A 23,625-nucleotide genomic window follows, 5' to 3' on the forward strand; every position below is an offset into this window, starting at 1 on the left:
ATGCATTTCAGGGCTAACATTTGCCATGGATGAATGAATTACACCAGCATCAATCAAATGGATCTTGCTAAGAGATTAAATGTAGGAACAGGAATAAATAAGCTTTCTCATCATACTGGCATGAATAATAGGATGATTAGGTATAGTCAGTTTAGGATGAAACTGATAGGAGGCACATAAATACAAGCGAACTGTTTCTGATAGCTGGTGAGTCTAGAAGGAGAGCCAATCCCATGTGACAATATGTAAGAAAATTAGAAGACGGCAGGAGAAATAGCTTTACCCACAGTTGTGAGCTGTGCAATTCACTTCCAAAATAAGTGTTGAAGGCAGAAACAATGTCATCATGCAAAATTAAATTGAATAGCAGGATGATGGAAAATAAAGATTTAGAAGGGCTCGGGAACTAAGTGAATAGATACAATGAGAACTATTTTCTGATCTGGATTGTATGGCTAGAGTTTGAAAATCTGCCATCTATGGTCTAAGGCGGGGCGTGATGTACATTGTTGGAAATGCTGTGAACTCCTCATGCACTTCGGAAATTGATTGATTCATTGATTTGAGCTGGGACTGCAGCCTAGTCCAATCGCGCCAAGTTTTACTGTAATTCAGGAAACGGCTAGAATTAATTCGAAGAGAATGTCCTAATGCCATTTGTCTTTACCAGTCGACGACAGTTTCTCAAAGCTGCCAAAGTCAGCCGTGCACCATCATAAAGTGCAAATACAGCGTGTCCCAGCCAATGCTAAAATCCTATTGCAATCACGATCAAAGGTGAAAAGATTTTTTTTTCAGTGCAGCTCTGAATTAGCTGTTCTCTTTGACAAACACTGTCAGGTAAAATGCGAAATCATGCGTCATAGTATAATTTGTGAGCTTGTCAAGGGTGGGTCGTGCTAACTGATCGTCATCAAGGGAAACTGACTTCCTCTTTACGGTTGATATCGGGATTGTGCTATGGTAACTTCTCTTATTTCCCACTGCAATTTACATTCCTGATGCTGCTGTGAGGGGTCTGAGGACAGTAGGGGGCGCCCACACCTGCCAATGGAAATCAACGGTAACCGCAGCGACAGTGAACTGGAAAGTGAGAAAGGGGGATATGTTTTCGCTGACTGATCGCCGTCACTCAGCCGGGAATTCAACAGACAGTCGACTTGGGTTAGGAAACAACTGCAACAAGAGCCCTATCAAAGAGAGACGAAGAATCCCCACGCCCTACCATAAAAGAGCAGTCGCAGATGCAAGGTCATGTCGTAGCCAGTGTTCTCCCTTCTCCCAGTGAGTCAGTCTCGCAGCCGCAGTTTCACTGAGCTCTCGGCAACAGCCTGACACAGAAGCCAACAGGAACAACATGCTGCTGCCGTCTCGACCTGACTGCCAAGACGCAAGGAGCTCCAACATTGCCTGCGCATTGATTTGACTGTAAGTTAAATTTACTCTTTCAGATCGGTTTTTAAACTTTACGTGTTGCTACCGAAACTTGAGATCCGAATCCTCCCTGAAAAATTTAGTTTTCATTGTACGTTTAAGCTTTGCATCCAAGGAGCACAGTAAAAACGCTTACAAAATACACAGGCATGCTTTGTTCTACGTGTTTTGATGCAGTTTCCTGACATTGGTTCCATTTTGACATGTTTCTTTAAAAGTGGACTTATTACACAGAGCTGCTGAACAGAGTTGCAGGAAATATAAATTAACTAGATATTTAGTTCATGTCTTGCAATACTGTTAAAGCAGCTCGTTGTGTTTGACTAAACTGTATTGACTGTTGGTGACCTGAACAGTGGAGCAAGAAAAATTGCTGAGTTTTAAGGAAGAGGGTTTTGTCACCAAATGGAATCCAATTTTATTAGAAGTGAATCACACAAATGCTGTGTCTAGATGGATAAGATGAATGAAAATCTTTGCCTGTCGGTAGCAGTTATGACATTCGAAGGACAATAGCCGTCTTACAATAGACCCTGGTAATGCCATCCACTAGTTTCAAATCTAAAGGCAGAGTGCATTCGAGGAAGATCCTTTCAACAGTATCACGCCAGGATAATAAAGCAAAGTATATTAAGCCAATCAATTCAAATTCTTCTGCTAACAGCAATGTGAAAATACATGTAGAATCGGCAATTATTAAAAGCGTGGATGTTTGCTTTTAACTGTTCCCATGTACTCCTGACCTCTGCTGCAGATGGGGTGTAAGATGTCCTGAAGTTGTGTCACATTTTCTGCTATTGATTTCTTTATTGGGTTCCAAGCAGTTCTTCCAGGGGGTGAATGACTTTGAGGAATGATGACATTTCCAGCGTGTTGGGTATGCTGACGGGTTGGATTTCTTACACGGGACAACGCTTCATTACCTGTCATGGTCTCGCGGCTCGCATCATCCTCTCGATATTTAGCCGGGCATTGAAGTTGCCAGGATCTAATTTAAATCCAAACGCAGTTTTTATATATATATATATATATATATGATGGGCATTATAGTTCACAATTCGCTTCTGCCTTTCAAGCATTTCGTAGAAGTGCCGGAGAGGCCCTTCGGCCCATTAGCCTCTCCCGCCGAAAGTATACACCTCATGGACTCGTCCACTTCCCCGAAGTAGGGCGTGTATCGTAGTCATAAATTCAAACGCATTTAGGAGAAAACCATAATGGTCCAGGTTACAGTAAAGCTCAGGGTTACAGCAGCCACCAGAATGAAGTCCAAGTCCATGAAGACAGCAGTAGGCTATTCAGCGTTTAGAATCTGCCCTGCCATTAAATAACGATTGTGAACGATCTGAATAAAGACCGAAAGAGCTGTGGATGCTGAAAATCAGAAACAACAAAAAAACATAAATTGCTGGAAAAGCTCAGCAGGTCTGGCAGCATGAATGGAGAGAAATCACTGTTAATTTTTTTGGGTCGACCTTTCACCTTGCCGGACCTGCTGAGTTTTTCCCCAACCATAACCCTTGTCCCTCTTGCCTGTCAATTCATGGTGGGTCTAAAGTTAGCTATCGAGCCTTGAAGTCCTTGAATTTACATGCGATAGATATGCAAACATTGTGATAAAATAATTCCAGCAGCTAAAGATAAAAAAGGCAGAGAAGCAAAGCTTACTGTCGTGTTTGTACAACTGTAGTAGTGTCCGACGGAGAGTACAGAAGTCTCTCAGTGATATTTCCTTGCAAAATTGGTGTAAAGCTGACACGTTATTTCAAATAATAGACAATAGACAGTAGGTCCAGGAGTAGGCCATTCAGCCCTTCGAGCCTGCACCGCCATTCAATATGATCATGGCTGATCATTCCTAATCAGTATCCTTTTCCTGCCTTATCTCCATAACCCTTGATTCCACTATTTTTGAGAGCTCTATCCAACTCTTTCTTAAATGAATCCAGAGACTGGGCCTCCACTGCCCTCTGGGGCAGAGCATTCCATACAGCCACCACTCTCTGGGTGAAGAAGTTTCTCCTCATCTCTGTCCTAAATGGTCTACCGCGTATTTTTAAGCTAATCATATTCTAGTATTGATTAATTAATAATTGCATGAAAATTGATGATTAATCCTGTTCCTTTCCATTGCTGATAGTAAGAGGAAGTAAAGTCTCCTTGAATAAAAGGAAGTGACTTGTGAAAATATCCAGTTATTTATGGAAGGGATCAGGAATAATAAATCTGACACCGGGAAATTACTACACATAGTAAAAGTGGTCTTTGAGAAAAGATAATCAAATACTAAAATTAGTTATCAGCATAATAAGTATCAGACATCAGGTTATGCAAATACAGATACTCTTTTGAGATTTGGTAAAGAATGAGTCATGTTTAGTCACTGAATTTGCTGTAAATTTCTTTACATACACAAAAGAGATGCCACTGCCTGTCAGAGAAATTATTGAAATATAGTGTGGTACTCAATGTTGTACTCAATTGTTGCCGTGAGTGACTTATAAATATTCAACAGTTCTACATTCATTGCCTTCTGAGGCTGAGTTATAAAATTACATGACCCTCTGAGAAGAAAAAAAAACTCCATCTGTGTCATATAAGGAAGTCACCTAATCTTTAAACACAGGACCTTAGTTCTGGACTTATTCACAAGAGGAAACTTTCCTTTCATGCCCACTTTGTCAAGACTGTTCAGGATCTTAAATGTTTTAAACAAAAACAGAAAATGCTGGAGAAACTTAGCAGATCTGGTAGCATGTGTGAAGAGAGAAGCAAAGTTAATGTTTCTATCCCAAAATAACTTCAGAACCAAATTTTGAAGAAAACTCTGAAGACGTCCTGAAGAAGAACTTCATAAGTGAGCTCTGAAGAGGAGTCGTATTGGACGTGAAATATTAACTCTGTTTCTCTCTTCACAGTTGCTGATGAGTGTCTCCAGCACTTTTTGTTTTTCTTTCCAACAACTGCACTATTTTGCTGTTACTTGAGTTCTAATGTACTTCAATCAAGTCACCAAACTCCAATGGATAAAAAGATCAGTCTGTTCAACCTTTCCTCATGAGACAGGTCACTCATTCCAGGTATCAAGCTAGTAACCTTGTCTAAATTATCTCCAATAAATTTCAATCCTTCCTTACACAAGTATATCAAAACTCCACAGTTCTTGAGGTGTGGTTGCCTCACTGCCATGTATAACAGAAGCAAAACTGCCTAACATCCATATATTTATGTTCAATGACTATCATGGGCGGCACAGTGGTTTGCACTGCTACCTCACAGTGCCAGCAGACCTGGGTTCAATTCCCGCCTCAGGCGACTGACTGAGTGGAGTTTGCACATTTTCCCCGTGTCTGGGTGGGTTTCCTCCCATTCCTGAAGAAGGGCTTATGCCCGAAACGTCGATTCTCCTGTTCCTTGGATGTTGCCTGACCTGCTGTGCTTTTCAAGCAACACATTTTCAGCTCTGATCTCCAGCATCTGCAGTCCTCACTTTTTCCTCCCACAGTCCAAACATGTGCAGGTTAGGTGAATTGCCCATAGTGTTAGGTGAAGGGATAAATATAGGGGAATGGGTCTGAGTAGGTTGCACTTCGGCGGGTCATTGTGGACTTGTTATGCCGAAGGGCCTGTTTCCACACTGTAAGTAATGTAATCTAATCATAGAAAAGGATCACATTTCATTACCCTTTTTAAATAACTTTATTCACTGTCCAATAACACAAAAGCACCCAGATCTCTGTGCACCTCAGAATTGTTCAGCCATTCATCCATTTCAGCAAAACTCTCCACATTTTCCCATACTATACCCCTTCTGTCAGATTTTTTTTAAACACACACTTATCTTGTCTATGTCTGTCTGTAACCTACTTATGTCCTCTTTACTACATACTTTCTTATCTTTCTTTATGTCATGTGCAAATATAACTACCATGGCTCTCCCCTTGTCTAAATAATTGAAATATATTAAAAAAAAGCTAAGGTCCAGGACAGAATCCGATGGAACTCCACTTTTCAATCAGAAAAAGATCCATTTATGCATATTGCAGCAACATCTGGGCAATATACAGACTTGGGTTAACAAGTGGCAAGTAACATTTGCACCACCCAAGTGCCAGGCAATGAATACTTCCAATAAGAGACAACCTAACCTTCACTCATTGACATTCAATGACATTGCTATTACTGAATTCTGATTATCAACAACTTTGTGTAATCATTGACCAGAAATTGTACTGAACTAGCTAAATATGGTACTATGGCAGATTAGAGTTTGGGAATTCTGTGGTGAGTAATTCACCTCTTGATTCTACACAGCATGTCCATGATCTACTAAGTACATGTCAGGGGTCTGATGGAAGACTGTCCATTTGCCTGGATGAATGCAGCTCCAACAACAACTAAGAAGCTTGACAACATCTAGGCAACACATACTTGTGGCAACACATCCACAAGTATTCACATCCCTCCACCAGTGACACACAATAGCAGAAGTGTGTACTATCTATAAGATATATTGTAGAAATTCACCAAGGCTTATTAAATCTTAAACAGCACTTTCTAAACCATTGCTATTACTGTTGAGAAGGACAAGGGCAGCTGAGACAAGGTAACACCACCACCCTGCAAGTTCCCCTCTAAGCCAGTCAACATGCTGACTTGAAAATATGTCACTGTTCCTTCAGTGTTGCTGGATCAAAATTTGGAACTCCCTAACAGCGTTGTAGGTCTTCCTACTGCAAATAGACTGCAGAAGTTCAAGAAGTCTGCTTACTACCAGCTTTTTAAGAGCAACTCAAGCTAGATAATAAATTCTAGCACAGCCAGCAAAACCTTTATTCTATGAATGAATGAGAAAAAAAGTGTTCTTTTCTGCCAGCCAGGCAATATTTTATCCAAACTAATGTTGCCCCAGATACCATGAGCTTTTAGTTTTTACAATGATCTTTGATGTGGCAACTTATCAATTGCCTTTTGAAAATTCAAGTGTAACATTTTTACAGGCTTCCCTTTGTCCTTAATGAACACCAATAAATTAGCTTAATATGATTCAGTTTTTGCAAAATCATGCTGAATGGTCTATATCTCTTTACTGATCTTCTTCTCGCCAGTTGTCAAACTAACTGGCCGCCAGATTTTCTTTTTCTGTCTCCCTTCTTGAGAAGGGCTTATATTTGCTCAATTCCTGTCTGAAGTAACTTTTCCAGAAGCTAGACAATTTTGTAAAATAGCATTAATACACTTAATGTCTCATCAGCCACCTTTTTTTAAGATCCTAAGTTTAGTTACCTATTGCACTTGGTATTCTTAAGCAGTTTTGCATCCAAATACTAAGCAAGTCTGAATCTATTTAGCCTTTGAAGTTGCACAAGATAGAGTTATTTCAGACTAGTATGACTATTAAATTTTAGATTTAAAATTTATAATGTTGCAATTTCTTCACCTGTTATCCAAATAACAGAGAATGTGCAATGAGGATAGTTGATATAATTTAGAAAACGAAAACTTCAGATGCTGAGTTAAGAGGTAGGGTCACACTTATACACATGTTCAACAAGTGTATCACGTAAACCATGCATCTTCCTCTACAAGTGTGGAGAAGATGATACCAATCTAAATCATTATATCTGCTACTTATGGTGATTCTTTTTAGATTGATGAAAATATACTTGAGCATTTTTAAACTTATCTTGACTCTCTTTTGTTCTTTAGCAATATTTTTTCTCTTTTAGTTCTTTCTTTTCTGTGCTGCCTTTATTAATTATTGCATAGATTCCATTATTTTATCAAAATTGCATAGAATAAGCTCCTGTGCCAATCAATATTTTTGTCAATGCAGCCATTGTCAGATATACATGATATTTTGTAACTTCTAAATAACTTTATGCTGCAATTATTTCAGACCTGAACCGTCTTCTCTGAGCTGAATTTCCAGGATAATTTCCTGATCCTGCCTTTCTAAATGTATGTTAGGTATATTATTATATCTTGTATTCCAAACTTTCTCTGATGCACTAAATGCAACTGCTTCTGATTCCCTATAGTAGTAGCATAAGAGATGACATGATACCTTTAAAATTGCATCTTTTATTGTTGTCAGCAATTTCATTTAGTGTTCTTTCCTTTTATTAAAACATGCTGGCTGTATTTCCATTTTCTATGTTAAATTCTAGTCTTTAAGGAAACAAATGGAGAGTGATAGTTTAGATACCTATTGCACCTGGTATTCTTAAGCAGTCTTGCATCCAAATAATAACCAGGTCTGAATCTGCTAAGCTTTCAAGGTTGCAAAAGATTGAGTTTTTTCAGACCAGTGTCTATTAAATTTTAGATTTAAAATTTATAATGTTGCAGTTTCTTCGCTGCAATTGCCTATAATCTTGAATCTCCATATCAATGACTTTATCACAAAACAACACATGCTGAGGGGTGTATTATTTATGCGCGTCCACAAGACTGGGGAATCATCCTCCACTTTTTATCTAAGCAGCACATTCTGTCCTTTACTTGTTTTCTCTCAACCATCCTAATTTTAGTTCTTTGACCATTTTACCACAAAGTCACTTTTAAAAAGAAAATTACATGTTAACAATTCTAATATAGTGGCCAACTTGTCTGTAAATTACCTAACAACAAATACATTTCCAATTTTGTTTGCAATATATATTGTTATGGACCAGGCCTGACCCCTCAAAACATTTTTAAGCAGGTATCCCAGACCGTAACTTTTGCTATTTGTTTTGGTAAGTGTATATTGGATATTCCTGGTGTGAATTAGCTGATCTGACTGCCAAATTTTAAACAAACAGAATTTATTTACAAAATTACTGATTGAAACACGAAGAACAGAAAATAGAATACTGGATAACTTATCCTATCCAAAAACCTGACAGACTATCCAGACTTAATTATTCTGGAAATAATTGCAACTGTCCCAATAAACACACATCCCTTAGCACAGAGAGTAAAAATGAAACAAACCAGGGTTTGCAGTCTTGAAAGAGAGAGAGAGAGACAGAGAGAGTGCCTGGCTGGACCTGCCCCAGCAGTCTTTTTTCACACACACTGCTATGGAACTGAATCAAAACGAAGGCTAGTGAAGAGATGTGATGTCTAGAAGAGGCAAAGGAGGCAAAGGTCTGTGGAAAGGTGGATCAAAGTGGCGCCACAAAGTGCTCCATGATAACATCCAGGTAATCACAAAACCAGCCATCCGGCGCCTGGCTCAGCATGGCGGGGTCAAGCGTATCTCAGGCTTAATCGACGAGGAGACCCGCGGGGAGTTGAAGGTTTTCTTGGAGAATGTGATCTGGAATGCAGTCTCCATTGGAGGAAGGCTAATTTTGACGGTATAAAGCATGAACTTTCAAAAGCTGATTGGGGGCAGATAAAGGGTCTGCTGGAAAATGGGACGCCTTCAGAAATTTGATAACGAGAGTCCAGAGACAGTATATTCCTGATAGGGTGAAGGGAAAGGCTGGTAAGTGTAGGGAATGCTGGATGACTAGAGAAATTGAGGGTTTGGTTAAGAAAAATAAGGAAGCATATGTCAGGTATAGACAGGATAGATCGAGTGAATCCTTAGAAGAGTATAAAGGCAGTAGGTGTATACTTAAGAGGGAAATCAGGCAGACAAAAAGGCAATATGAGATAGCTTTGGCAAATAGACTTAAGGAGAATCCAAAGGGTTTTTACAAATACATTAAGGGCAAAAGGGTAACTAGGGGGAGAATAGGGCCCCTCAAAGATCAGAAAGGTGACCTTTGTGTGGAGCCACAGGAGATGGGGAGATACTAAATGAGTACTTTGCATCAGTGTTTACTGTGGAAAAGGATATAGAAGATATACAAATATAGGGAAATAGATGGTGACATCTTGAAAAATGTCCATATTACAGAGGAGGAAGTGCTGGATGTCTTGAAATGCATAAAAGTGGATAAATCCCCAAGACCTTATCAGGAGTACCCTAGAACTCTGTAGAAAGCCAGGGAAGTGATTGCTGGACCTCTTGCTGAGATATTTGTATCATTGATAGTCACAGGTGAGGTGCCGGGAGACTACAGTTTGGGTGACATGGTGTCACTGTTTAATAAAGGTGGTAAGGACAAGCCAGGGAACTATGGACGAGTGAGCCTGATGTCTGTGGTGGGCAAGTTGTTGGAGGGAATCCTGAGGGACAGAATGTACATGTATTTGGATAGGCAAAGACTGATTAGGGATAGTCAACATGGCTTTATGCGTGGGAAATCATGTCTCACAAACTTGATTGAGTTTTTTGAAGAAGTAGCAAAGAGGATTGATGAGGGCAGAGCAGTAGATGTGATCTATATGGATTTCAGTAAAGCATTCAACAAGGTTCCCCATGGAAGACTGGTGAGCAAGGTTAGATCTCATGGAATACAGGAAGAACTAGCCATTTGGATGCAGAACTGGCTCAAAGGTAGAAGATGGAGGGTGGTGGTGGAGGATTGTTTTTCAGATTGGAGGTCAGTGACCAGTGGAGTGCCACAAGGATCAGTAGTGGGGTCCCCTACTTTTTGTCATTTATGTAGATAATTTGGATGTGAGCAAAAGAGGTATAGTTAGTAAGTTTGCAGATGTACTGGACAGCAAAGAAGGTAACCTCAGATTACAATAGGATCTTGATCAGATGGGCCAATGGGCTGAGGAGTGGCAGATGGTGTTTAATTTAGGTATCTGTGAGGTGCTGAATTTTGGGAAAGCAAATCTTAGCAGGATTTATACACTTAATGGTAAGGTCCTCGGGAGTGTTGCTGAACAAAGAGACTTTGGAATGCTGGTTCATAGCTCCTTGAAAGTAGAGTTGCAGGTAAATAGGATAGTAAAGAAGGCATGTGGTATTCTTTCCTTTATTGGTGAGAGTATTGAATACAAGAGTTGGGAGGTCGTGTTGTGGCTGTATAGGACTTTGTTAGGCCACTTTTGAAGTATTGCATGCAATTCTGGTCTCCTTCCTATCGGAAAGATGTGAAACTAGAAAGAGTTCAGAAAAGATTTACAAGGATGTTGCCAGGGTTGGAGGATTTGAGCTATAGGGAGAGGTTGAATAGGCTGGGGCTGTTTTCCCGAGAGCATCGGAGGCTGAAGGGTGACCTTATAGAGGTTTATAATACCATGAGGGGCATGGATAGGATAAATAGACAAATTCTTTTCCCTGGGGTGGAGGAGTCCAGAACTAGAGGGCATAGGTTTAGAGTGAGAGAGGAAAGATATAAAATAGACCTAAGGGGCAACTTTTTCACGCAGACAGCGGTATTACTATGGAATGAGCAGCCAGAGGAAGTAGCGAAAGCTAGTACAATTGTAACATTTAAAAGGCATCTGGATGGGGATATGAATAGGAAGGGTTTGGAGGGATGTGGGCTGGATGCTGCCAGGTGGGACTAGACTGGGTTGGAATATCTGACAGCATAGACGAGTTGGATTGAAGGGTCTGTTTCTGTGCTGATCATCTCTATGACCCTCTGACTCTAGCTACATAGCTAGCTGGCCACGTCCCTTTGATTTTACCAGTTTTTTTTAAAGACATGAACGTCCTAGGCTGGAGGCATTAACTGTTAGGGGTAAACAAAAAGGGCCCAATAAACCTTGCAAATCCAGCCTCGTTGGAGCCTGGTCAATTACCCCTTCTCTGGAGAAAATACTCAAGCGCATCATAACATTGCAAAAAAGACCAACATTATGACAATATTAATTTGCAAAGAAGATTGAACTGAGATAAAGATAAGACTTTCTGGGGGAAACACATAAAATGAACACATACTTGGAAAGATAACCCAGGATTCAATTGCATGTTTCTACTTAATCTCTTATCAAATGACAGACGCAGAATGAGTCTTTTATTACAATGACCAATTTTTACATTTTACTTGTGATTAGAAAATGACTTCTTCTTTATTCATGCATGGGGTGTGGGCATCACGGGCCAGGCCAGCATTTATTGCCCATCCCTAATTGCCCTAGAAGGCCAGATTCTGTGAGTCTGGAGTTACATGTAGGCCAGGCCAGGTGTGATGATGCTGCTTCTTTAACAAGGTTATGCTGTATGAGGCAGAGCTGCCAAGAGGTCTGGCTTGGATGGGTTTTAAGGCTAATTTGATTTTTGGTAACAGATACTGCCTTGGGAAAAAGGCTTTCAAATTAAAAAGAACCCTTATATAATGAAAGGGGAGTGGCGATTTCTCTGGTTTGGTTTTGTAGTGTTTGGTTTTAGGTTTTAGCAGTCTGGCTGTTCAGAGAAAAGTTAGTCTGGTTTGAAACTGCTGGTCTAAAAACAGCTACATGGATGAAAGTGCTCCATGCTGAATCTCTGCCATCCCTCTCTCTCTCCTGTAAGATCCAGTGTTTGATCTTACCTTTTGTGCCAAGGGGTGCTTATGGGAATTGTTGAAGGAATTTGGAACAGCATCATTAAAATGGGATAATCTGTTAGATTTTTGGATAGGTTAAGTTGTTCTATATTCTTTTGTTTGTGCTTCATTTAATAATCTTGTAAATAAATTCTGTTTGTTTAAAACTAAGTCATTGGGCCAGCTGCATCACTCCCTGAATATCCACTGTACACCTGCTTAAACGACTAGCAAAGTTAGTGTCTGGGCTAGTTTCTTGAAATGTTTTGAGGTGGTCTGGCCTGATCCACAGTTAAGGACGGCAGATTTCCTTCCCTAAAGGACATTAGTGAACCAGTGTGTTTTTTTTCTGAAAATTGACAATGGTTTCATGGTCATCATTACACTCTTAATTCCACTCTTTTGTTGGATTTAATATTTGGACTGTCTTTTGGACAAGGGCAAAATCAACATCTCAATTAGAAAATAACATTTCCAACCCAAGTAGAACATATCGATCACATTAAAACCTGACCACATCAGCTCCCCATTTAATCAGTGTTGACTTGTATTTCATTTTATCTGCCAAATAAAGTCATGGCATGTTTTTTGGTAATTCAGGAAGCCAGTTCTGGCGTTTGCACATACTCATGAAAACCTGCAGAGGTTGTGGTATAATTTGCTGTATTCCTCCAAAAGCTTTGCAACACTGGTCTCTCATCAAAAAGATTGAAATCCATGTTAGGGTTGTGAGGTTACTATACATAGCAGAATAGGTTAGCATGAATGCATTCAGGTTTAAGTGAATCTTTAATGGCATGATAAAAAAAACCTAATTGCTGTCAAACCACTTCAGTGGCTCCAAAAATTTCATTTAATCTTATTCCTTCAGATTTTAATTAATGTGAAAGATGTTAAAATTAAAAATTGTTTGTTTTGGTTTTACTTCTAATCACTATTTTTCTTCTTCCGCTTCATTTCATTTTCTGTACATGATTTTACAAGTAATCGAACATTATATTTCATACTTCCTTGTTTAGACTCTGTATATATCACTGGCAATTTTTCAGTTTGATTAGTTGCAGAACCACACTATTGATTACTCTGCTCACAGATGCCACAAATCCACTAGATATGATATCACACAGAATCAAATGTTTGCTGGCAGCCAGTCTCCATTGAGAAGCTGCAGGCAGTTGTCAGTAAAGTAAGTGGAGAGCACTATTCTTTTACTGATGGTTACAAAACCCAGGCAAACTTGTTTACCTTAACCTCAGCTCCATGTGTTAAGGACTTTACCCATCCCTGACTACAGCAACAAATACTTTAATACAACAGCTTCAACATGGTGAAAAAAAGTTTTAACTTACACAGACATATTATTATGTAGAATATGTTTTTCATTTTATCCATACTATAGCTACTGTTATAACCATAACTATTATTCTCATAATTTACATACTTTTCTTGATTTCATGATTTCCTTCCCGTGGTGACGTGAGATCTACGCTCTTGTGTGTGAACAGCAACATGCTTTACTGAATATAACTACATACTAATGATAATGAAAAAGGACATCTTACTTGGAGCATTACAGAAGGCCCCAGTTCCTTGTGATCTGGTATCACTATGACATAGTTTCCTTTTGCACGTGCTCAGTAGCTATATGCAGAGTTGAGATACAATTTCCTTTACTCTATACTTTAACTATTGCCGATGCTTAACCTTATTAAGCTTCTTCAAAGTCCTCAGGCTTGCTCAATTGTATTGGATTTTCTGGGAGATCCTGGTATAAGATCCTGATTTGATGATCGATAAACCAATAACCCAGGTCATTGTAAACTCAGGATAATCTGGGTGGTTTCACAGACCTTTTATGTACCAGAAAATAATATGTTGGGTAAATAATTTCATTGGGATTATTGGTCAGACAGGAATTAAATGTGACTGAGAAAACCAAGTAAAATATGCTGAACAGAACTGGCTGCTAGGGAAGTAAGGCAGAAATTGAAAAAGGTGAAAGTAGGTTATAGCATTGACATATCCTTCCTGCTAGGACTGTACAGTTTAATCATGAATGACAACAATAACTTGAACTACATTCACCAACATTCCCTTCATGTTGGATTGGTGTGCTACCAAGCAGCTATCTTCATTATTCATATCCAGACCCACAAACTTAGCAGTCTGGATTTCCAAGAGAGCAGTGAGACCTTTGATGAAGCTGTTTATTTTCCAATGGAAGTTGTGTTTTTTATTTATGTACATTTATCAGCCTTTTGTACTGTAAAACTTTAAAGTCTTTATCTGAGTCATCCAGAGCAGAACTTGTATCTGACCCATCCTCCAGTGAGCTGGAGTGTGTGCCATCCTTTCCTTTGATCATATACAGTTCCCCTCTTCTTTCCAAAGTGGCAGCTTTCATTCTTATCAACACAATAGTTTTGGCCCGGGTGGTCAATGCTGTGTTAAGCATTGAATGGATGAATGGAGAACTGTAGTTCAACTTATTCTTGTCACTCATGATTTAATTGTACAGTCTCAACAAGAAAGATAAGTCAATGCTGTGGTCTCCTCTCCTTTTCCTTCACGTCCTCCTCACTCTTTTGGCAACTGGTTAGCTGATACATTAGCCCCATTCTTGCATGGCGGTTTCTGCTGCATTTGCTGCAGAGAAAGATGGTGGGCTGAAAACAATTCTCTCTGGGCCCTCCTTTTGACTCACCTCTTCCTATGTCCTTCCAAATAGTCAGCCTCCAGAGGACACCATTGTTACTTGACTATCTTCGAGATGCTAGTGCCAATGTCTGTCACCTTTTTAGAACCTTACCATTTCCAGGAGATTGTAACTCAGTGGCCAGTTCATCAGACCCTTCATGGCCCTTCCATCATTTGCTTATCATGTATTTGATGAATATAGCTGACAGAGCAGACATCACTGGCTTAGCAATGACTGTGTGCTATGGAATAAGGAGACTACAGAATCTCTAAGCTGATAATCTAGTCCTGTCAAAAGGTATTGAGGATACACAATAGAAGCAGCATTGTGGAAACTGTTTAGCCTTTTCTATGACCAATATATGTTAGCCCAGTGCTCACTGGTGTTGAGTGAACTGAGGATGCAGGCTTGGTAAATCCATAAATTTGATTTCCTCAGTCAGGTTGCTATTGTTCCATACTTCTTTCCTCAGCTTAGACGCGACAATTCCAACTTTTTTGATGTGTGAATATTGATTTCAGCATCAAATGGTAGATTGCTGGTCCTTGTAAAGTAATGGATCAAAGAGCTGCTCGTTCATTAGAGGGAGAGAGAGAGAGAGAAAGAGAAAAAGAGATGATGGTGTTTAAACCTGAGGGTCATCATGCCTTGGGTGAGGTTGAGAAGGAGCATCCTTCATCGTAACCTCAGCTGATGCAGGAGTTGAACCCACATTATTGGTATCATTCTGGGTCAGTCATCCAGCAAATTGAGCAAATGCCTCTGGATGTTTTTAAAAATCACACTGCCTCCCGATGAAACCCAGGAGGAATCACTCCTGCCTTGATTCGCCAATTCAACAGCCAACCAGCTGTCAACCTAAACTGAGCAACAACTCAGTGCCACTTTATTTACAATGCCCTTAGATCAGTAATTACGTTGCATTATTTTCTAAATCAGTTCCCAACAGCAAACATCTGCCTTTATTCATTTCTCCTTTAAAAAAAGTGATTTTTCAAAGTACAACTCTTAACCTTATCTCAAAATTCCAAACTAAAAAAAATGAGAAACATAAAACTTAAATAGTAAGGGCCTCTATATTAAATTGGCTATCTCTGCTCACATGATCAAATACCTTGGTAAGAACCTTGAAGATAGTTTAATAGGGATATATTCTTTTTTCATGGCATTTCTCTTCAGTGAGAAATCATGTCAGTTGTAAATCTTCCAGTTCTGGAACTACACTGGGTTTTGGGATAGATACATTCAACCAGGATTTGCAGTTTGATAAGGGAAACACTGGCAAACACTTCTCCCTTGATCTTAGTAATAAATTTTGCAATTGCTGCAGTCCCCCTGGTTTTCCTACAGGTTCATAACTTTTGCATTTCTGGTTTGACTGAAAAGGTTTCATGTGTTATATTCTAATTCTGTGCAAACCAGGGAGTGATTTGCATAACAGTCAGTACTATGGTAGCTTTTTATTTATAACGCTGTTTATCTTACCTATATAAATTACACTCATGCCTCAAAGGTATATCTTGTTTAAATCTCTGAGTTGATGATGCTATAATCCCAACTGATGATACTACTGTAAAGTCAGATCCCAGAATTGATCCTAACTTGATAAATCATAAATTAATTTTTATAGTTGATGTGTTAACATGGTGCTTAATCACTGAATCTCATTCTGACAAAGCTGCAGATGTTCATTAACAGAATATAAGTTAAACAAAAAAAGATAAATAAACTAAGTTAAATAATGTAGAAGACAATTTGATACAAGCAGCACAACAAAGTTCAACTTGTTTCCAATACTGTCTGTTTCAGAGACATACATTTAGAGAAATCATTCTTCTAGCTCAACTCAGAGTCAGAAAAAATTAATTGCCTTAAAGTGTTTACACTGCTGGTCATAAACACAACAATATAGATATCTTATTGATTAACACCACAGGGGTCTGCTTGGTACTTGTCATATATCTTCCCAGAACTGATACGTTTAGGTCACTTTCCGAACTTATTTTAAAAATAAAATTTCTCAGAACAAATTAATATCTGTCTGCTTGTGTTTTAAAACACAAGACCCCAAAATATTTTATACATAGAGTCATAGCATCATAGAGATGTACAGTACAGAAACAGATCCTTCGGTCCAACTCGTCCATGCCAACCAGATATCCTAAACTCATCTAGTCCTGTTGCCAGTACTTGGCCCATATCCATCTAAACCCTTCCTATCCAGATGCTTTGTAAATGTTGTAATTGTACCAGCCTCCACCACTTTCTCTGGCAGCTCATTCTTTACACCTTCTGTGTGAAAATGTTGCCCCTTAGGTCTCTTCTAAATTTTTCCCATCTCACTCTAAACCTATCCCCTCTAGTTTTGGATTCCCTCACCCCAGGGAAAAGACCTAGTCTATTTGCCTTATCCGTGCCCCTCACGATTTTATAAACCTCTATCAGTTCATTCCTCAGCCTTCGATTCTCCAGGGAAAACAGCCCCAGTCTAATCAGCCTCTCCCAACACCTCATGCCCTCCAACCCTGGCAACATCTTTGTGAATCTTTTCTGAACACTTTCAAATTTCATTCTTCCTACAGGATGGAGGCCAGATTTGCATACAATATTCCAAAAATGGCCTAACCAATGTCCTGTGCAGCCACAACATGACCTCCCAAATCCTATACTTGATGTACTGACCAATAAAGGCAAGTGTACCAAATGCATTGTTTACTATCTTGTCTACCTGCGACTGTACTTTCATGGAACTATGAACCTGCATTCCAAGATCTCTTTGTTCAGCAACACTCCCCATGACCTTACCAATATAAGTCCTGCCATGATTTGCCTTTCCAAAATGCAGCACCTCACATTTATCTAAATTAAACTCCATCTGCCATTCCTCGGCCCATTAGCCCATCTGTTCAAGTTCCCGTTGTACTCTAAGGTAACCTTCTTTGCTGTGCACTATACCTTTCACCTTTTGTCACAGTGGCCATGAGGGTAAGATCAAGTGATGGTTTCTCTTCATCTTCAATGTTTTCATTTTCTTGTACTGATCAGAGATGCACTGGCCTTTGAAAAAGGATTGGGCCAGGGATGAAGTAAGAAGTCTACGTGTATGCCACCAGGATATTCCCAAAATTGTGGAATAAAGGAGAATCTTAAAAGACAGAAGAAAGATTAAGAATGCAAATGCCCCCATCATCGAGCCATGCAGTGTCACTAGTGACTCTAATCTCAGCAATGCTCTGTCCCATGATGGTCAACATTATTTGTTTTTAGATTAGATTACTTACAGTGTGGAAACAGGCCCTTCGGCCCAACAAGCCCACACTGACCCTCCGAAGAGCAACCCACCCAGACCCATTCCCCTACATTTACCCTTTCACCTAACACTATGGGCAATTTAGCATGGCCAATTCACCTAATCTGTACATTTTTGGACTGTGGGAGGAAACCGGAGCAAACCCACGCACACACGGGGAGAATGTGCAAACTCTACACAAACAGTTGCCTGAGGGTCTCTGGCACTGTGAGGCAGCAGTGAAAACCATTGTGCCACCGAGCCACCCATGATGATTTTTTTTCCATGAAGATTTTATTCAAGCAAGCTGGCAAGTTCTCTTTCTCCTGGGGTTGCAGATTGTCTCTCGTTCTCTCCACCTCATATTAGAAATCTGTGGTACCACTCTGGTAAATTATGCCACCTTGATAGAATTCTTCCTGATACCACTCTAGCAGTCACAACAAATCCTTCTTTCAAGTACTGCTATTTAGCCCCATTGTCCACAGAGTTCAAGCAATGAAAAACAGATCTGAGGATGGTATGGCTCAACTCGCCATAATTTGCATAGCTTTTTCATAAATGTAAGATACCAATAGGTGACCTCCTAATGAATAAACTGTGATGGTACTGTGCCTTTAAGAGGTATTACCACAGTGGTGTTGGAATGTTTGCTTCAGAAGCAATGGGTAAACAGCTTTGAGCTCCCAGAGCTTTTTTGAGTAGGTGGAGTCAGGCTCACACAGACCTAGAGTTTTAGTTTTGTTTTCAGTTGGGGTTTGGAGATGGCTGTTGAAGCTGATCGATGTAGATCCCTCTCTGCTGTAGAAAAAAAGCTTGAGTCCTCCTCTGCTACTATATTGTTTGTTTCAGAGTTCCTTTCTCCTGGACTGGAAAGGAAATAACGCACAAGGAGATTCTGTTTTGCTGAATTCGCCTTTGCCCAAGTATGTGTTTATGGGATGCTGCTATATTGGAACAGTTGCTGATTAGTAATACATAATGTATTATTTAATTAAGTATTTTAATGGAGTTAAAGTTATGCCAATTTTTTTTTTGCTCGTATTTTCACTGTGTTGCAAGAATAAAGCATGTTTTGCTTAAAGCCCAACGGTGGACCAACTGAATCACATTTGGAATATAGCACCTTACACTTCCTGTAAATAAAATAAAAAGTTAGGGTCGAGGTTATGCCTTTGTTATATTTTGAGGGAATTTGGTTTGGCCCATGACAAAAGGAAAATCTGAAATAATTGCTACATTAGCTTGAATGGAATTTGAATATGAACCAACTGTTGGAAAAATGACAGATATAATGTAAAATGGTACAAACCGAATCTGTAGGACACTGTTGCACAAATAGTTTGGTGTTGTAAGACATACCGTTGAATTTACTTTGCAGTCTTGTAAACCATCCCCAGGTGTTGGAAAATATTCACTATAAATAGGAACAAAGCCTCCTGTCAGAAGAGTATTATATCCTGTGTTGACAGTTGGAGTATTATTTACATGTCTTTTGTGTGGAAGAAACACCATTAAGCATTCTGAAAATCTTTAAAATATTCTATTTCACAAAAGGCCAGAAATGACTCAAAAGTGGAATTATACACAACACAGAAAGAGTGTAGGATGTAGCTGAAAGGTGAAGGGGTTAAGAGAACTACTTTTTTAGTGTTAAATATTTAGTCAAAATAAACACATCAAGCTTTTTGATTTGTTAAAGCTTAATGCATCTTGGTCATTTAAAGAATTCTACTGGCTGATTTAAGAATTCATAGATAAATGTCTGCTTGTTTATCATAGAGCAGTTTCAGTGCATCAACAAACATTTTGGCAATGAGATATGATTTGAGAATTAAAGCACATATTATGTCTAAAACTAGGTAACTACACTGCACTTAGAAGGCCTGCAGTTTTTGATTCATACATGCTCACCTTTAAAACTTGTAGCACTGAAACAAGGGGTGTTTTAAGGGGGTATATTAGCTCAAAAAGCTAATAAGCAATATTTCTGTGAATATGTGCCCCAATGAAGACAAGGTACTAAGCTGATTATTTAAATCTGGCTGAATTGTCATTAATTTAAGTTGGAGGTGTTCAGTATTTGATTTTTATCCTTTGTGGGAGAGAGCAAATTCAAGTACAGTATTACAAAGAGGATTTTCCGGCTGTTGTGTGTTTAGAAACATGAAAAGTGACTGTTATATTGAAATTAATTTTCTAGCAAGATTTGGGTCCATGCATAGAAACATTGCTAAATCTTACATGTTTTTGGCTTTCTCCCTTGACTTGACTGAGACCCATTGATAACTGTGACAAACTTCCTTCCATTGTTTCTGCACTAAAAAATAACACAAGTAATATGAGCCTCATATTTCTGGCTGAGAGGCCAAAGTACACAAATGAAAGGCATTGCAAGGAAAGGAAACTGACCATCCAGGCAGACTCAGAGTAAGCGTGCATTGACAGAGCAAGTAACCAGGCTGGAGATATAGCTTGGTCCAATCCATGAACTGGGTGCATGTTCTTGAACACACAGTCAACATTGAAATGAATGTTTCCTGTGCATCTCAAGGTGCAGTACTGAAGTGGAGATGCATTCTGGAAGTGGATCAGGAGTTGCCATAAGTGTTGTGAGAGGCTGGCACATGTTGAAAGCCAATATCAGTGGACATGGTGTACAGCAGATGCCCATGGAGCATAGCCTGCGATGTTAGTGTCTGGTGTCGAACAGGGTTGTCATTCAGAACAGTAGTGAGCTGAATTTTCCAGGACCCCACATTAGTTTTCATGTCAAGTATTTTCAGTATCTAGCTTGCTTGTTGCGTTTGCTAAGATGAAAAGCTGAATATTATTTCAGCAAGTTGGGCTGTCAATGATGTGTTTGATAAGCTTTAATGCCATTAATTGCCAAGCGAGAATCTGGTCACGCGACCTGTAAAAGCATAAAAAATGAAGCAAGGTTCTTCTGTTGTTGAGATCTCATTTGATTCTGCCACAGCTAACTGTAACCCATGTCATTTGAACCCCTTTAGTATTCCACACAATATCTTAATTTAAACTATCTATTTATCATAGATACAATTTATAAGATTACTGAAAAATTGATCAAATGCAAAAGAATGAGAGTTAGCTAGAAAAAAGTAAGAAAACTCCCAACAAATAGTACATGTCTTTTAATTGGAAGAGACTAGCAAAAGTAAGCATGGATCCTTTAATATCAAATAGGTTTTGTCAGAGGACTATATGCAGCAACACACCTCTTTGTTGACATGCTTTGATAGTTGCAGGGGAGTTAGGGACATTTCTTTACAGTGAAAGAAAGTGTTTTTATGTTTACTCTTATTGAATGGTCACATTATCATCTTATCTTGTACTCGGCATTCTGGGGCATGCTGAAATTGCAGGTCCAGTCAGCCCTTCCTTTTTGCATTGTAAAAGACATTGTGTGCAGTAATCTGGGGAAAATGCAGGAAATCGGCATAGGTAACAGAAATGCAAACATGATGGACTGAGTGGCCTTCTTTTGCACCACAACAATTCAGTGATTCTTTTAGAAAGAATATACATAGAGAGAATATAAAATAAAGGACACAATGCTAAACAGAATGCAGGAGCAGGGGAAGCTAGGTGTATATACGTAATAGTCATTGAATGTGGCAGGACCGATGGAGAGTGCAGTTAACAAAGCATACAGTGTTTCAGGCTTTATGAATGGGGTAGGAGTACGAGACTAAATAAGGAATGATGAACCTATATAAAATACATTTCTGCCTCAACTGGAGCACTACATTAAGTCTGGAATTTCACTGTCAGGATAAATATGAAGGTATTCGAGAAAGTGCAGAAAATATTCATTAGGGCGATTCCCGGATGAGGAACTTCAATTTTCAAAATAGATTGAAGAATTTGAAGCTATTTTCCACAGAAATAAGAAAGCTGAGTGGGGATTTGTTAAAGGTTTTCAAAATTATGAGAGATCTGTACAAAATCGATAGGGAGAAACTGTTTATATTCACGAAGGAATCCAGAATGAAAGGGCACAGATATAATGTAATGGGTAAAAGAAGCAATGATGTACTGAGCAAAAGCATTTTCATGCAGCATGTGGTTAAGACCTAAACTGTGCTGCCTGAGATTGTGGTGGAGACAGGTTCAATGGAAACATTCAAAAGAAAGTGTTAGCTGAAAATGAAGAATGTGCAGTTTTGAGGGGACACGGCTGGAGAGTGGAACTAAGTGAATTGCAGATTTGGAGAGCTGGCACAAACATGATAGGCCCAAAGGATTTCTTTTGGCATTGTAGGAATAATGTGATTCTGTGATTTTATAAATTATAAGTACATAGGCTGGAGCACTGATCCTTTTTAAATCTCTCGCCTTGTAACAGCTGACAAATTGAAAATGACACATGTATCTGCTCTCTGTTTTCTTTTTGTGCTAGTTTTATAACTTTGCTAATAAACCATCACCATCCCATAATATCTTATTTTATGGACCAGCCTTTTGTATTTCATGTGGCACCTTATCAAAATGCTTTTTAACAATTCCAAAGACTTCACATTGACAATCTCTCTGTGTATCTCCCCTGCTAGCTGTATACTCAAAAACTTAAATAGATTTGTTAAACACTATTTCCCTTTCATAAAATCTAATTGACTCTGCCAACTTATGCTATGATTTTTGAAGTGCTCCGTGACCACATTATTAGTAATTGATCCAAGTGTTTCCTGATGACTGATGTCAGGCTAACTATCCTCATTGAATAAAGGGCTTTATTTACTAACTTCCAAATCAGTGGGATTATTCCAGAATTCAAGATTTTGACATCCACTAGCCTTACAGCCATCCAATTTAGAAATTGGGTCTAAAATCTGATTCCTTATGTGTTATTACACGAATGCCTAATATTGAAGCTATTGACTGCAAATTGATCTTCTTGACCTTATATTATGGGACATATCATCATCTCCCTGTGCAGTGTGGCAGGACAGAATGGCAATATGAACTTTTGAGTCAAGCACCATTAAGATCACATATGTAGATGGACAATAGTGAGTATCCAAAGAAGAGAACAAAAAATCTGTTTGCAGTGTTATAAATTAATTTCATAAACTGAGTAAATCACAATATTTAGTTTCCTTTTATCATTTTTCCATGTTTCCATGTTTTCAGTTAAGTTATCTAAAGTTGTTGGTGTTGCCTGACCATCATTAACAATCGGAATTTGATATTATAGGACAAGAAAAGATTTTTAAAGACATATTTTAAGCTTTCTGGAACCTTTGAAAAACAGTCCTCTATTGATAAAACTTAGAGAGTCTGAAATCTATTTTAACCAGCTCGAAGCTGCAACTTGCATTTCTGTGGTCTATATGTTTGTTTAAATGTGCCACACTTTGTGAATGTGTGCATGCTACTATGTCAAAAGGCAGCACCATTACCACCTAGTTAGTGAAGGAATAATGAAGATAGTGTAGGTATGAAGGATAGTGGCTTTTTATTTGGATTAATCACATGGCATGGGGAAGGTGGTTGATTTCTTTGCTCTGCAATGGGAAACAGTTATTGACTCAATAACCCTCAAACTGTTCATGGAAATCTCTCCTCATCTGTTTACCACTAAACAGTAATGCATAACTCAACATGATCTCCATCGCTGTGTAAAGTAACAACTGTAGTCTGCAATAAATATAGAAGCAGCAAAAATCCAAAAATAATGACCATGCTAATATGACTTTATTTAAATAGTAGCTTTGGAATCGTTGCACCATTTCTGGAAGCTGTGCCTGACACTGATGCAGTATTTTTGGATGAAATTTTACTGCAGAAGACTTTTACTTTTGTTTGTAAGTTGT

General features: G+C 38.9%; 1 protein-coding gene across 2 annotated transcripts in view; it reads left to right on the forward strand.

Annotated features, from left to right (window-relative positions):
* The first annotated feature begins 1,029 nt into the window (after nt 1-1,029).
* LOC140486261 (beta-1,3-galactosyl-O-glycosyl-glycoprotein beta-1,6-N-acetylglucosaminyltransferase-like) overlaps nt 1,030-23,625 on the forward strand; it is a 110,458-nt gene continuing 87,862 nt past the window's right edge. For both annotated transcript variants that reach the window (XM_072585172.1, XM_072585180.1), the window contains exon 1: nt 1,030-1,428. The gene's annotated coding sequence lies outside the window, so the exon portion shown is untranslated. The remainder of the gene's footprint in view (nt 1,429-23,625) is intronic.

The sequence above is a fragment of the Chiloscyllium punctatum genome, chromosome 2, assembly GCF_047496795.1.
Source record: "Chiloscyllium punctatum isolate Juve2018m chromosome 2, sChiPun1.3, whole genome shotgun sequence".
Classification (NCBI taxonomy): domain Eukaryota; kingdom Metazoa; phylum Chordata; class Chondrichthyes; order Orectolobiformes; family Hemiscylliidae; genus Chiloscyllium; species Chiloscyllium punctatum.